This window comes from Marmota marmota, unplaced genomic scaffold (assembly GCF_001458135.2).
Source record: "Marmota marmota marmota unplaced genomic scaffold, marMar, whole genome shotgun sequence".
Taxonomy (NCBI): Eukaryota; Metazoa; Chordata; class Mammalia; order Rodentia; family Sciuridae; genus Marmota; species Marmota marmota.
In genome coordinates this window covers 912,966-926,377 of record NW_026000223.1, presented here as the reverse complement: position 1 = coordinate 926,377, position 13,412 = coordinate 912,966, and the positions used below count along the sequence as shown (strand labels likewise).

The following is a 13,412-nucleotide window of genomic DNA, read 5'->3' as shown; positions in this document are numbered from 1 at the left end:
CGCTGTGCGCCGCCCACGCCAGGCTGCCGGCGGTCGCTGGGCGTGGCTTCCCCTAGTTGCTGCCCACACCACGGGGCAACTCTGGACTCTGAGATTCTGAGCGAGGAGGCTTGGAACGCTGCTGGGGTGACCGCGGCTTCCCCGCGCTGCGAGGTGCTGAGCCGCCCGGGCCACCCGGGCTGCCCGCGCCCCGCGTCCTCGCTGAGCAAAGCTCGCCCTTGGAGGATGCCCTCCGGTGCTGGCCGCCCGCCGTCTCGCTGCAGGAGCCGGTGGACGTGGGGGAGCTCCGGTAGGTAAGGGCGAATTGGGGGGCGCGGAGGGTCGTCGGGCCTCGATCCGGGTGCCTGAGGTAAGCCTGCCGGGACAGGCCACCCGGTGGGCGGGAAACTTGGCATCCAGGGATGCGGTCTCTGGGTGCCCCCGGCGCTATGACGGTTGTAAGGACTAAATGGAGGTTTTGAGAGTCTGCTTCGCCTTGGTAGTTCTTGAGTCACCCTTTTCAATAATATATTGGAATTTACCGGATTCTGGAATGGTGTGGGTGCAAAAACCTACTACTGTTCATCGGGTAGTTTAACGTAAAGCCAGTCCTAAATTCATCCCTACCCAGATCTTCTGAAGCAGTTTCTTTCCTTTCCATGCTTTTGGTTGACTTTTCCCCTCCTGAATGCTTATTTGAGGAACTTTCCCTTGGTGTCAGTGTATGGAAAACAACTGTTACTAATGATGCTACAGTAGAAAGTGGAGAAGTTGTGGTTATTAGTAACTCCAAAGCTTCCAAAGATGCCACGCTTTGCCTCAAGTTGTAAAAATGTGGGCACCAAGTGCATTGTTTGCTTTTGGGAAGTGACAGATGACTATAGGATTGCCTCCAAGTGTAAAGTAGAAATGCCACAAAATTGTAATTTGTGTACATGAATTTCGGGGTTTCCTTTTTGACAACTGTGTGTATGTGTAAAGTGAATAAAAGTGGTACAAACTTTAAGTTGAGTTAACGTTTAGAAAATAATTTATTGGGTATTTTTTAAAGGCTTTAGGATCCACTCAGAATATGTCATTGTTACTTGGAAAGGAGAGTATTCAACAATTGAGGCTAAGGGACATCTGAAGGTGTGAAATCAGTATTTAGAGTTGTTTTCAATGCTCTGTCATTGTTCACCTTAAAAGCCTTTGAGTTAAAATCAACAAAAGCAAAAGCCTGTCTTTACCTTATCTACCAGGTATTTTAAAAATCTGATCTCACTTAATTATAAGGATCTCAAACTTGGAGGGAAAGTTTCTAAAACATTTTGAATAGCCATGCACATTTTCTTTGTTAAAAATTTGATTAAAGAATTTGTTGAGCTACACAGAAATAAGGAAATATTTGTAGAGGTCCTGTTGATCTATAAGACTACATGATAACTCTGAACTTTTTGCGAAATTTTAATTCTAGTAGCTAGTAATAATTTCAGTTTTAGTGTGTATCTCACCATATTTTTATTTTTATATCTTAATATATCAAAAATGTTTTGCACAGGGCTGCGGCTGTAGCTCAGTGGTAAAGCCTAGCACATATGAAGCACTGGGTTCAATCCTCAGCAGCACCACATAAAAACAGATAAGAGTATTCTTTCCATCTACAACAAAAACAAAAATTTTAAGAAATGTTTTGCACAACCAGTAAAATATAATACTTTTACTCAATTTCTACAGCCCCAAGGAACACTTTTTTCTCTAGATGTACCAACTAGTCTACTGGGGTAGTTTAGCTATAGAGTTATGTTTAACTAACGAATGACATACTGTACCTGAATTGCAAAAATTTTAAATTAGAGAAAAAAAAATCCTTTCACAATACTCAAAGATTAACTTTAGAAAATTGGCACTTGTGATTTTTGGTAAATATATTACTGAGGTCTGCTTTTGCTGTGTTCCTGTTTCCTTTCTCCTCTATTTCAGGGTATCTTTACCTTCATGAAGGATGATATAGAGTATTTGAAGTGCTGGTGTGCATTAGGTGTGATGAAATCAGAGTAACTATCTAGTTAACATATTCTGCAGTTGAGATTAGTTTTTCTCTAAGTCTATAAAATATTGTTACCAACGTGAAAAATAGCCTTACCTTTTTTTTTCCATTTGTATTTTGTGACTTGTCTTTATCAAAGAGGAACATTTTGTTGTTTAATTCAACAGGTTTTCCTGAAACCCAGTATTTTATTCATTGATTTGATATGTTTAAAAGTGGCATGGTAAGGTGATTTGTTTTTGCTTTGTGAAACAATTTTAAGTTTTATAAAATTAGTTCAACAATAGGGTTAGATTCTCAGAAATTAACTTTTTAGAAATAGCTCTGTTTTACCAGGTAAGGTAAAGTTGTATAATAAGTTCAGAAAATTTGAAACTCGTGCTTATGAGTAAATTTGATGATTGCTCTAATGAGCAACATCATGTTATGATAGTAGTCCTTGAAGTCTGGTGGCAATTCTATATCCTTGGAATGTACAATGCAAAAGCCTTTGTAATTACTGTCTTTGAAAAGGAGAACAGCTGCTGCTAACTGATCTGCCTTTAATTACTACAGCTGAGACTTTGGCAAAGGTGAAACTAGTGCTTTTAAACAGTGTTAATGTGAATATATGTGGACAAGTAAATATACAAACCTAATTTTCATTTTGTATAGCTTTGTTAGTGCCTTCTAGATCCTAGGTAGGCATAAAAATATTTTAGGTTTAATCTGTGATTCACCTTGATGGTGCTGCAGATTGAACCCAGGGTCTGTCACCAGCTAGGCAAGCACTCTACCTCTGAGCTGCATCCCCACCCAACTTGAAGATATTTGAGGACAGTGGTCCAACAGAGAAAATGACTGATTTGCATAGCTTGTTAGGGTACAAATCTAAAACTAGAAACACACTTATTCACTCATACATGGGGAAGGGGGGTACTTTCTTTTTAGTCATCAAGGATAAAATTTCATTTATACTTTGAAAAGCATAAGCTTGTTAGCACTGGTACATTTACATATTGAACAGCAAGACTAAGGTGTGAGAGAATATGAGTAAATAACATTTTTTATATTAAATCAATAGGATTTAATATTACAAATGTTATATTGTTCTTAACTTGATGTACATGTGTAGGGGTGGAGACTGGTGATGTCTTTCCTCCCTTATCATGAGGGTCATGATCCACACTGTAAAGACAGGTTAGTAAGAGAAAAGCATAACAACTTTATTTAATCAAAAGTTTTAGGTGACAGTCAGGGAAAACTGTTTTCTTGCTTCGGTTCAATGAAGAATGGACAGCTATGTAGAAATGTAATTGGACAAAGGGTATGGTTGATAGTAATAGACTGAGGGAGGAAATCCCATCAGGGCCTACCTGTTGAGATTCTTGGCTTGTCTGTTTAGCATTCCTTCCTCCCAGGGATGAAGCAGTGCTTCTCTTGAGTAAGTCTTCAAGGGAGAAGAGAGTGAAACTAGTGCTTTTTATCATTCTAGGTTTTATGGCTTGCTCTAGGGGGAAAGGTGTTCTAGCTTATATAACCCACCTTGTGGAAGAGAAACTGGTTTCTGTGACTTAAGTGGGAGAGAAAGAGGAGTAGGAGACCAGGGAGTGGGGAGGGAGAATCAGAAAGAGACTGTTTCTGAGGCCTTTCAGTCTTCTTAAATTCGAAGTACTCAGCATGCCAAAGTGCTATACTTTGGGGTATTATTTTCTGAGTCTCAACACATGAAAGGACTCTAATTATGAAAATGCATAAATTGTATTACTTTTTGTTGGAGAAAATTTTTATGGCTTCATTCAGATCCATTAAGGGGTGTGAGACCTTCCCGCTTCATCACCTAAATCAAATTTAGCAGTAGTAAAATTGAGAGACGTTGTTTATAGAGGAACACATTTCAGTTTTGGGGGTTTTACTGTGTTTTTTGGGAGGGAGTACTAGGGATTGAGCTCAGGAGCACTAGATCACTGAGTTACATCCCCAGCCCTATTTTGTATTTAGAGACAGGGTTTCACTGAGTTGCTTAGCACCTCGCTTTTGCTAAGGCTGGCTTTGGATTTGCAGTCCTCCTGTCTCAGCCTCCTGAGCCACTAGGATTACAAGCATGGGCCACCATGCCCAGCACATTTCAGTTTTATAAACTGATGTATGTAGGTAATAACAGATCTAGGACTCAGGCCTTGGTTTTTGACAGTCCTTTGTTCTCCCACTCATCCTCATTTTTTTTGCACTTTGTAGTGACCCTTTTTTTGATGGGGCCATGTTCTCTTCTCTGTGGTTGACGTGTAAAGTTTAGAGAGACATAAAGCCCACATAAACATTTTAATCTAAGATCTTAGAAAGATCAAATGAATTATCTATAAAGGAGAGGTATAGACTAATACTTTGTCAGTATATATGAATGAAAACATTACTATGGGGCTAGAGTTGTGGCTCAGTGGTAGAGCACTTGCCTGATACATGTGAGGCATTGGGTTCAAAATAAAAGAGTATTGTGTCCATCTACAATTTTATATATATATATATATATATATATATATATATATATATATATATATATACACAAATGTAGAAAATGTTACTATAATTTTTGGCTATTCATAGCAAATAAAAAAGGGACAAAGCCTTTATAAAATCAACAATATTTTTGTAGCCTAATTATGTATGGTGGTAGTAGTCTGGGAGTTCAGAATGACGCTTTTTACAAAGCTTGATATGTCCCTTTATGTTCTGAGTAGCATGTTACATATGAAGTCATATTTGGCTAAGGAATAGGAAGCAAAAGAAAAGAACAAATTTTAGAGAAAATTTCACATATCCATCTTTCTAACTCCCCCACTATCTTCCTCTCTCTCCCTCATCCCCATTTTGGTTCTTTCATGTCCATTGAAATCAATTAAACCTAGGATCTTTGTGTGACTTGATTTCTTCATATATAAACTGAGAAAATTAAGAGTATCCCAATAGATTTAATTGACACTCTCCCCTTATATTGGTTAACTGTCTTTCATGTCTTTTGAGCCGATTTCAGTAAATTAAACATTGTATTTTAGTTTTCCCAAATATATTTTTGCTCTGCTCTCTGAGGTTTTTAACTCATATAAATGGAAAGCCCTTTATATATCCTTGTAGGTTCACTTGAGGCTAAACTAGAGAAGGGAACTTCACAGGCCAATTAATAAAACTATTTGAAAAAGAATGCTGAATGATGTGTATTACACTCTAAGGATTAAAAAACAATACTTCTTTATTTGATTAAACATACACTAAGACTAGCTAGCACTTACACAGCACTTTATTATAAATCATTGTTTTCTATGTGTGGCATATGTTAATTTGTTTAACTAATATATTGGGAGACTGTCAACTCAGTTAATTAACTTATTCAGTATATGCTGTCATTTTTTCCCCATTTTACTTATGAGGAAACCAAGGGACAGAGAGATTAGGTAACTCATTTAAAATTGTAGACAGGATTTGGAACTAGATGGTTAGGTTTCACCACACTGCTACCAAAAATACTACTTTTTATCTATGGCAAGAATAAGTCAAATAATTTTATTTTAAAAACAGTCCATTTGAACTATTTATGCTACTTATTTTGTATGTTTGTTGTACCAGGGATTAAACCCAGGGGCACTTAACCACTGAGCCACATCCCCAGCCCTTTTTATGTTTTATTTTGAGATGGAGTCTCACTAAATTGTTTAGGGCCTTGCTGAGTTGCTGAGGCTGACTTTGAACTTGTGATCTTCCTGTGTCAGCTTACCAGGGCACTGGGGTCATAGGGATGTACCACCACACCTGGCTATATTATGTTTTTTTTTAAAGGAAAATTATTTGCTAGTAAGTTGCTGAGTCTGAAAACTATTCTATTTTGGTCACCAGTATCACAAACTAAAAGTAAGAAAACTTTTTAGTTATCCAGATACTTTACTTTTCTTTCTAGGTACTGGGTGCTTAATCACTGAACTACATACATCCCCAGGATTGTTTTTGTTGTTGTTGCTTGTTTGTTTGTTTTTTTTTTAATTTTGCTAAATTGCTTAAGAGCCTTTCTAAGTTGCTGAGGCTAGCTTTGAACTTGACCACTGGGATTATAGACATGCCACCATGCCTGGCTCTGGTTACTTTTCTTCTGGAGACTCTAATTCCAAGATTTGTCCCTGGGTTTCTTTGAATTTGTAAGTCTCCAGTCAGTTTACTTGTTGTAATTTCTACCAGGTGTACTTATTTCAGTATTTTAGACATTGCATGATGAAACTGCTTCAAAGAATTTTTTTTTAGATGTAGATGGACATAACTTTATTTTTATGTGGTACTAAGAATCAAACCCAGTGCCTCACATGTGCTAGGCAAGTGTTCTACCACTAAGCCACAACCCCAACCCCTGTTTCAAAGAATTTTTGAGCCCTTTGTTATTAAAGTCAGATAGAATTTTAAAACATATGTGATTTTAGAAATATACATCCACATTAAATTTTTTTCTTTTTTAATTTGTTTTAATTAGTTACACATAACAGTACAATGATCTTGACATATCATACATTTGAATCAAATGGGATATAATTTCTCATTTTAAAATTTTTTCTTGATAGTAACATTAGTAACAATGCACATTATTAGCTGGGCTGGGTGGCACATGCCTGTAATCTTGGCTACTCCAGAGACAAAAGCAGGAGTATCACAAATTTGAGGTCAGCCTGAGCAATTTAACAATTTAAAAAAAAATTAAATAAAAAAATAGAACTGGGCATAAAGCTCAGTGAGTGGTAAAACACCCTGGGTTCAATTCCCAATACCTCCCCCACCTCTCCATTGACACACATTATTGACTTGTTGCCGATATGAAAGAAGATTAGTTAAATTTATTTTATATTTATTTATTTTAAATTTATTAAAAACATTAATTTTAAAATGAACATGTCTGCTTCTTTCATGAGAACAATATATAATTCAATAAATTTATTTTAGAAATTATGTATGGGTTATTGACACTGTTCCAAAATTAAATAGTTACTTTTTAAAAATTTTCATCTTGAGATCTTACTATTTTAAAATGAGAGGAACATCTTAAATGACAAGAATGCCAGCCGCTGGGAAGACTGAGGCAGGAGGATGGAGAGTTCAAAGCCAGCTTCAACAAAAGCGAGATGGCTAAGCAACTCAGTAAGACCCTGTCTTTGAATAAAATACAAAATAGGGATAGAGATGTGGCTCAGTGGTCAGGTGCCCCTGGGTTCGATCCCTGGTACCCCCATCTCCTAAAAAAGAATGATTCATTGCACAGTTCATTAGCATTAAAGAGGAATTTGTTTTTTAATCAGAAAACAAGCTACCAGGGGAGGAGAAGTTGACTTAATGTTGGTCAGTCCTACTTACACATTTATCACCTGTACAATTTCCTACATTAATCAAAATTAATTGTGTGGGGTTTTTACATAGGATTAATTTGTTATTGAGGAAAGTAACTGGTATGTTTTCTACAAGGATTAAATGAGGGCCTTTTATTATTCTCTTCCAAGTGCTATGTTTTTTAATTCCCTTGAAAATTATGTCATTATCTCTAATCATCTGGTTATTCCTTTGTATTTTCCTAATGCCCTTTAAAAAGTCTCATAGCCATAATAGATTAGTGACTAATTTTATCCCTGTGCTTTTACAATTCCCAACTCCTTTTTGCATATAATTCCATCTGTCAAGCAGAGAATGCACTCAGTTTGGGGCTACATTGATTGATCTATTCCTCACTTTTCATAGCCCACTAGCATAGTAAACTTTCACATTTTATACCTTTCTAGCCATACATCTAATTTCTACCTTGATCAGGTAACCACCTCTGCGTTTATATATGCATGAGATAGACAAGTGACTTTACACTTTTTTTTACTGTGTTCTTAATACAGTAACTTAAGGAAATCATTGTTGTAATTAATACTTGGCCTCAAAAGGGAAACAGTGCTGATAAGTAGAAGGGTAGATAATCCAGGTTCTTGTCCTTGTTGTTCAATAGATTGCAAGTTGTCCCCATAGTAGAGTGGTTGTAGTTTAGTGAAGCCAGACAACTCATTCATTTGAGAAGGTAGAAGAAAAGACTAGGAGTGGAGGATGGTTTGAAGACTTAATGTTTCCTCACCTTTCTCAGTAACCTGGATGACCTCTCACTCTCTGTGGAACTTGATCTATTTTTATTACAGCTTCTGAACTCCAAAGGGAGTCTAGACTCCAAGGGAGTCCTAATCCTTAGGGACCCCTTAACTTTAATTATTCCCCTGATGAAAAGCAGCAGGATTGGAAACACTCTTCCCTCCACTCCCACCCCAGAGCCTAGGCTCTTGGGATAGTCTTTTAAGCTGTAAATTATTTTTAACTTTACTCTCATTTGACATATAGGGTTCTCCTTGGACCTGGAGGAGAGCCTGCCTCGAATTTTTAGAGAAATCCATCCATACAGTATAAATCATTAAAACAAAATTGGATCTTTTTTTTTTTTAATAAGAACTTTTGAGTCACAACAAAATCATGGAAATCTTTAAGTACACATTTTTGCTTTTAGTTTGGGAAACTCTTTATATTGAAGTTTGGTTGGTTGGTTGAACATAGACCATTTAGCATGGATTGTTGAAATAAAATAAATAGGCCACACATGTTTGTAATCCCAGTCAGTCTGGAGGCTGAGGCAGGAAGGTTTCAAGTTCAGGGTCAGCCTCAACAACTTAGAGATGCCCTAAGCAATTTAGTGAGCCCTGTCTCAAAAATAAAAAAGGGCTGGGGATATAGCTCAGTGGTAAAGTGCCCCTGGGTTCAATCCCCAGTTCCAAAAGACAATTTTAAAAAAAGCATACTCCATTTCTCTTTCATAATGTTTTTGCCCTCAGAGCAACACACTCCCCTCTGTATCTGTATGTATATGTGTATGTATCTGTCTGTCTATCTGCCTTGAAAAAACATACTAGTAATCCTAAAACCTTTCCTTGCTCGTTTATCAGAATTTTACTAAGTCTAATGTAGAAGTCAGTCATCTACATTGATGATTCTCAAATGTAATCCCTTTCTTATCAGTATCGTACAGAAATTTATTAGAAATAAAAATTCTTAGATCTCATCTCAGAAATGATGAGTTGGAAACTCTAGAGATAGGATCCAGTAATGTGTTTTAGTAAGCCCTTCAGGTGATTCTGATTACAACCTGAAGTTTGAGAAACAACTAATTCTCATTTCATTATGTAGAATTATATATAAGATTCTTCTGGCCCTGGAGGAGAGGAATCCATTCATACAGTATAGGTCATTAAAACAAAATTAGAACTTTTGAGTCAACATAAAATCATGGAAATGATACAAGATGAACAATGTATTTTTGTTTTGCTAGTCTGTTGATTTGGTATAAATGTTTTATTACACACATAGTTTTAACTGTATATGTGTATTCCAGGAAAAGGCAACCTGTGTTATTAGTACTAGTTTAATATGGTACTTAAGGTAAAATGATTGGCCTTCATAAATTTTTTCTGCTTTCTTATCTTTCCTTCTTGCAGAATGCCTGGAACAAAGTAGCAGCTTAGTAAATGTTTGTTAAATGAACTGAAGGCCTCTTTCCTTCCTCCTCCAAACCCTCTTAACACTCACCCTCCGACCCACCCCCCAAAAGCAAAACCATGTTTTATTTTTTCTTTTGGATTTTTTCCTTAGTTGGAGCATTAAGCCTCAAGTAAGAATCCCTGTTAAGAACATTTCTTTTTCCTAATAGTGACACTGGCTAAAAGACTGCTGATAAAGGGAAAAAGTGGGGAGGAAAGAACGGTTTTTATGTAGCTGGTTGGATGCTTTTCTCAAAATTATTTTAGACCAGTAGATTCCAAACTTAGAGTAGAATCACTAGGAGAACTTAAAAGACCACAGATTGCTGGACACCCAGATTTTGTGTGGGACTAGAAGATATGCTTTGCCAGCAAGTTCTCAGGTGATGCTGCTGCTCCTAGTCTAGGGACAACTGTTGCCTGCAGTTCCCTAGACCAGAGATACAGGCGACTTCACTAATGAGCTTGTTAGTTCCCACCACTGTTTGCATAGCCAGTGACATTGTTAGGAAATCTAGTGCATACCTAGACAACAAACTTAACAAAGAACAATAATTTTTCCAACTTTGTGCCTTTCCATCTTTCAGAGGTGTCTGTTAAGATCTTCTCTTTCAGCACAACTTTTTCTTAGACTTTTTAAAAAACTGATTCAAAATTTACCAACTTAAATAGGTGAATTTGAAATGGATTTCTTCCCCTAATCTTACCACACTGATCATTTCATTTCTGTGTGTCTCTTCATCTCAGGCTTACTTAATTTTTCCAATATAATTTTACTCCCAAACATATGCTGTTTATCAGAAGTTGATATTGTTTCTCTGTATTCTTTTCTCTGCCCACCCCCCAAAATGGGAAATTTAGGGGTTTTTTATTGATTTTTAAAAAATGACAGCAGAATGCATTACAATTGTTATTACACATATATACCACAATTTTTCATATCTCTATATATAAAGTATGTTGACACCCAATTCAAGTCTTCATACATGTACTTTGGATAATGATGTCTATCACAATCCACCATCCTTGCTAATCCCTTGCCCCCTCCCTTTCCCTCCCACCCCTCTTCCCTATCTAGAATTCATCCATTCCTCCCATGCTCCCCCTACTTACCCCACTATGTGTCAGCCTCCTTATATCAGAGAAAACATTCAGCATTTGTTTTTTTTTGGGGGGGGGATTGGCTAACTTCACTTAGCATTATCTTCTCTAGAGCCATCTATTTACCTGCAAATGCCATGATTTTATTCTCTTTTATTGCTGAGTAAAATTCCATTGTGTGTGTATGCCACATTTTTTTTTATCCATTCATCCACTGAAGGGCATCTAGGTTGGCTCCACAGTTTAGCTATTGTGAATTGTGCTGCTATAAACATTGATGTGGCTGTATCCCTGTAGTATGCTGTTTTTAAGTCCTTTAGGTATAGTCCAAGTCAAATGGTGGTTCCAATCCCAGATTTCCAAGGAATCTCCATACTGTTTTCCATATTGGCTGCACCAATTTGCAGTCCCACCAGCAATGTATGAGTGTACCCTCTTCCCTACATCCTTGCCAACACTTATTGTTGTTTGTCTTTGTAATAGCTGCCATTCTGACAGGAGTGAGATGATATCTTAGAGTGGTTTTGATTTGCATTTCTCTAATTGCTAGAGATGATGAGCATTTTATATATATATATATAGAGAGAGAGAGAGATAGATTGATTGTATATCCTCTTCTGAGAAGTGTCTGTTCAGGTCTTTGGCCCATTTGTTGATTGGGTTATTTTATTTTTTGGGGGGGTGTTTAGCTTTTTGAGTTCTTTATATACCCTAGAGATTAATGCTCTATCTGATGTGTGAGGGGTAAAAATTTGCTCCCAGGATATAGGCTCTCTATTCACCTCACAGATTGTTTCTTTTGCTGAGAAGAATTTTTTAGTTTGATTCCATCCCATTTATTGATTCTTGGCTTTAATTCTTGTGCCATAGGAGTCTTATTAAAAAGAAATTGGGGCCTAATACCACATGATGAAGATTAGGGCCTACTTCTTCTTCTATTAGATGCAGAGTCTCTGGTTTAATTCCTAGGTCCTTGATCCATTTTGAGTTAAGTTTTGTGCATGGTGAGAGAGAGGGATTTAATTTCATTTTGTTGCATATGGATTTCCAGGTTTCCCAGCACCATTTGTTGAAGATGTTATCTTTTCTCCAGTGCATGTTTTTGGCACCTTTGTCTAATATAATTGTAATTTTGTGAGTTAGTCCTTTATTCTGTACCATTGGTCTACCAGTCTGTTTTGGTGCCAATACCATGCTCTTTTTGTTACTGTTGCTCTGTAGTATAGTTTAAGGTCTGGTATAGTGATGCCACCTGCTTCATTCTTCCTGCTAAGTATTGCTTTAGCTATTCTGGGTTTCTTATTTTTCCAGATGAATTTCATGATTACTTTTTCTATTTCTATGAGGAATGCCATTGGGATTTTGATAGGAATTGCATTAAAATCTGTATAGTGCTTTTGGTAGTATGGTCATTTTGATAATATTAATTCTGCCCATCCAAGAGAAAGGTAGATCTTTCCATCTTCTAAGGTCTTCTTTGATTTCTTTTTTTTTTTTAATTGGATAAAAGTAAACATTAAATTTTATTGTAACATTTTTATTATGTCCATCAAAACAGAAAATGCCTTTCCTCCTCTTTTGTCTTTTATAGCTAAGCTGAAAGTCATCTAGGAACTCAGCAGAAGCACAATAAATAATCCCATATTCATCTCTCATGGCCTTCATATTATACATCTCCATTTCTCAACATGAAAAGAACTTAAGGGGAAATCAGATTGGATAGAGGTCAGCAAAGTATTGTTCACTTAAAAAAAAAAAAAAAAAACTCCAGGGAGAAAGTGGAGTCTGAAACTTTTGCAGTGAGAATGTCTGCTTTGCTCTTGAGCTTTGCTCTTCCCCTTTGCTGCTCAAGAATATTCTGGAGAGGAGGTGCAGATGCCACCCAGCCTGGTGAAATCTGCCCTGCAAGTGAAAACAGGTCCAACCATGCGAGGAACTTCTCCATTAGGACATCGAGCCTGCGGTCATATTTTCAATCGCTGCTGTAACTTTCTCCTTGCAAGAGCTTTCACTTCTTTCGGGACCACCTAAGGCTCTGTGCAGTACACAGCAACACAGTTTGAGACATTTCTGTGATGTTCTGTACATCATATAGTTGCTAACAACCTGTCAAAGTCATCCTAACACCAAACTGAGAAGCTGATGGTTTGGATAACATATTAGAGGAGATGAAAAAAAAGATAGTCCTCATTACTGTAATAAAACCAGCGGAGACACACTGAGAATCAATTACTGATTGTGACCTAATGAACCAACCCTCAGTCAAGAAGAGAACTGCGTCAAGCCGCTCACATTATCAAATGATTTAGGATGGAGCACTGTCTGAAGACCGGCAACAAGTTGAGGCAGGTCTGTTTCCTTAAATTGTAGCTGAGTTAATTACCTTGTTCCTGAGTGCAGAGATCAAAATGAGCAACTTACAGTGCTAAAGCTCTGCACCAGCTGGAAATGAAAAGGAAACAATTAACACCAACAAGAGCTCCGTCCAAGGTTGTGGCACCTCCTGACAGAAGCAAGGAGACTCAAAGTTAAGGCAGGTGTGAAGACCTTTATGAGGCGAGTCCTGCTCTGCCTGCCTGGCTGGGTTTGTCCAGGCTGTCTGTGGCAGCTGCATACTGAAGAGTCTGGTCAGGGGAGCCAGGGATTCAGAACTCATAGTGCAGCTGGGCGACCGAAGGGCGAATCCACCTGAGGACTGGTGTGCAGATGGCCAGGTTCCCTGTACAAAGGGAGGGATGGCAGAG

General features: G+C 37.5%; 1 protein-coding gene across 1 annotated transcript in view; it reads left to right on the top strand.

Annotated features, from left to right (window-relative positions):
- Tex15 (testis expressed 15, meiosis and synapsis associated) overlaps positions 1-13,412 on the top strand; it is an 89,452-nt gene that overhangs the window by 678 nt on the left and 75,362 nt on the right. The window lies entirely within an intron of this gene.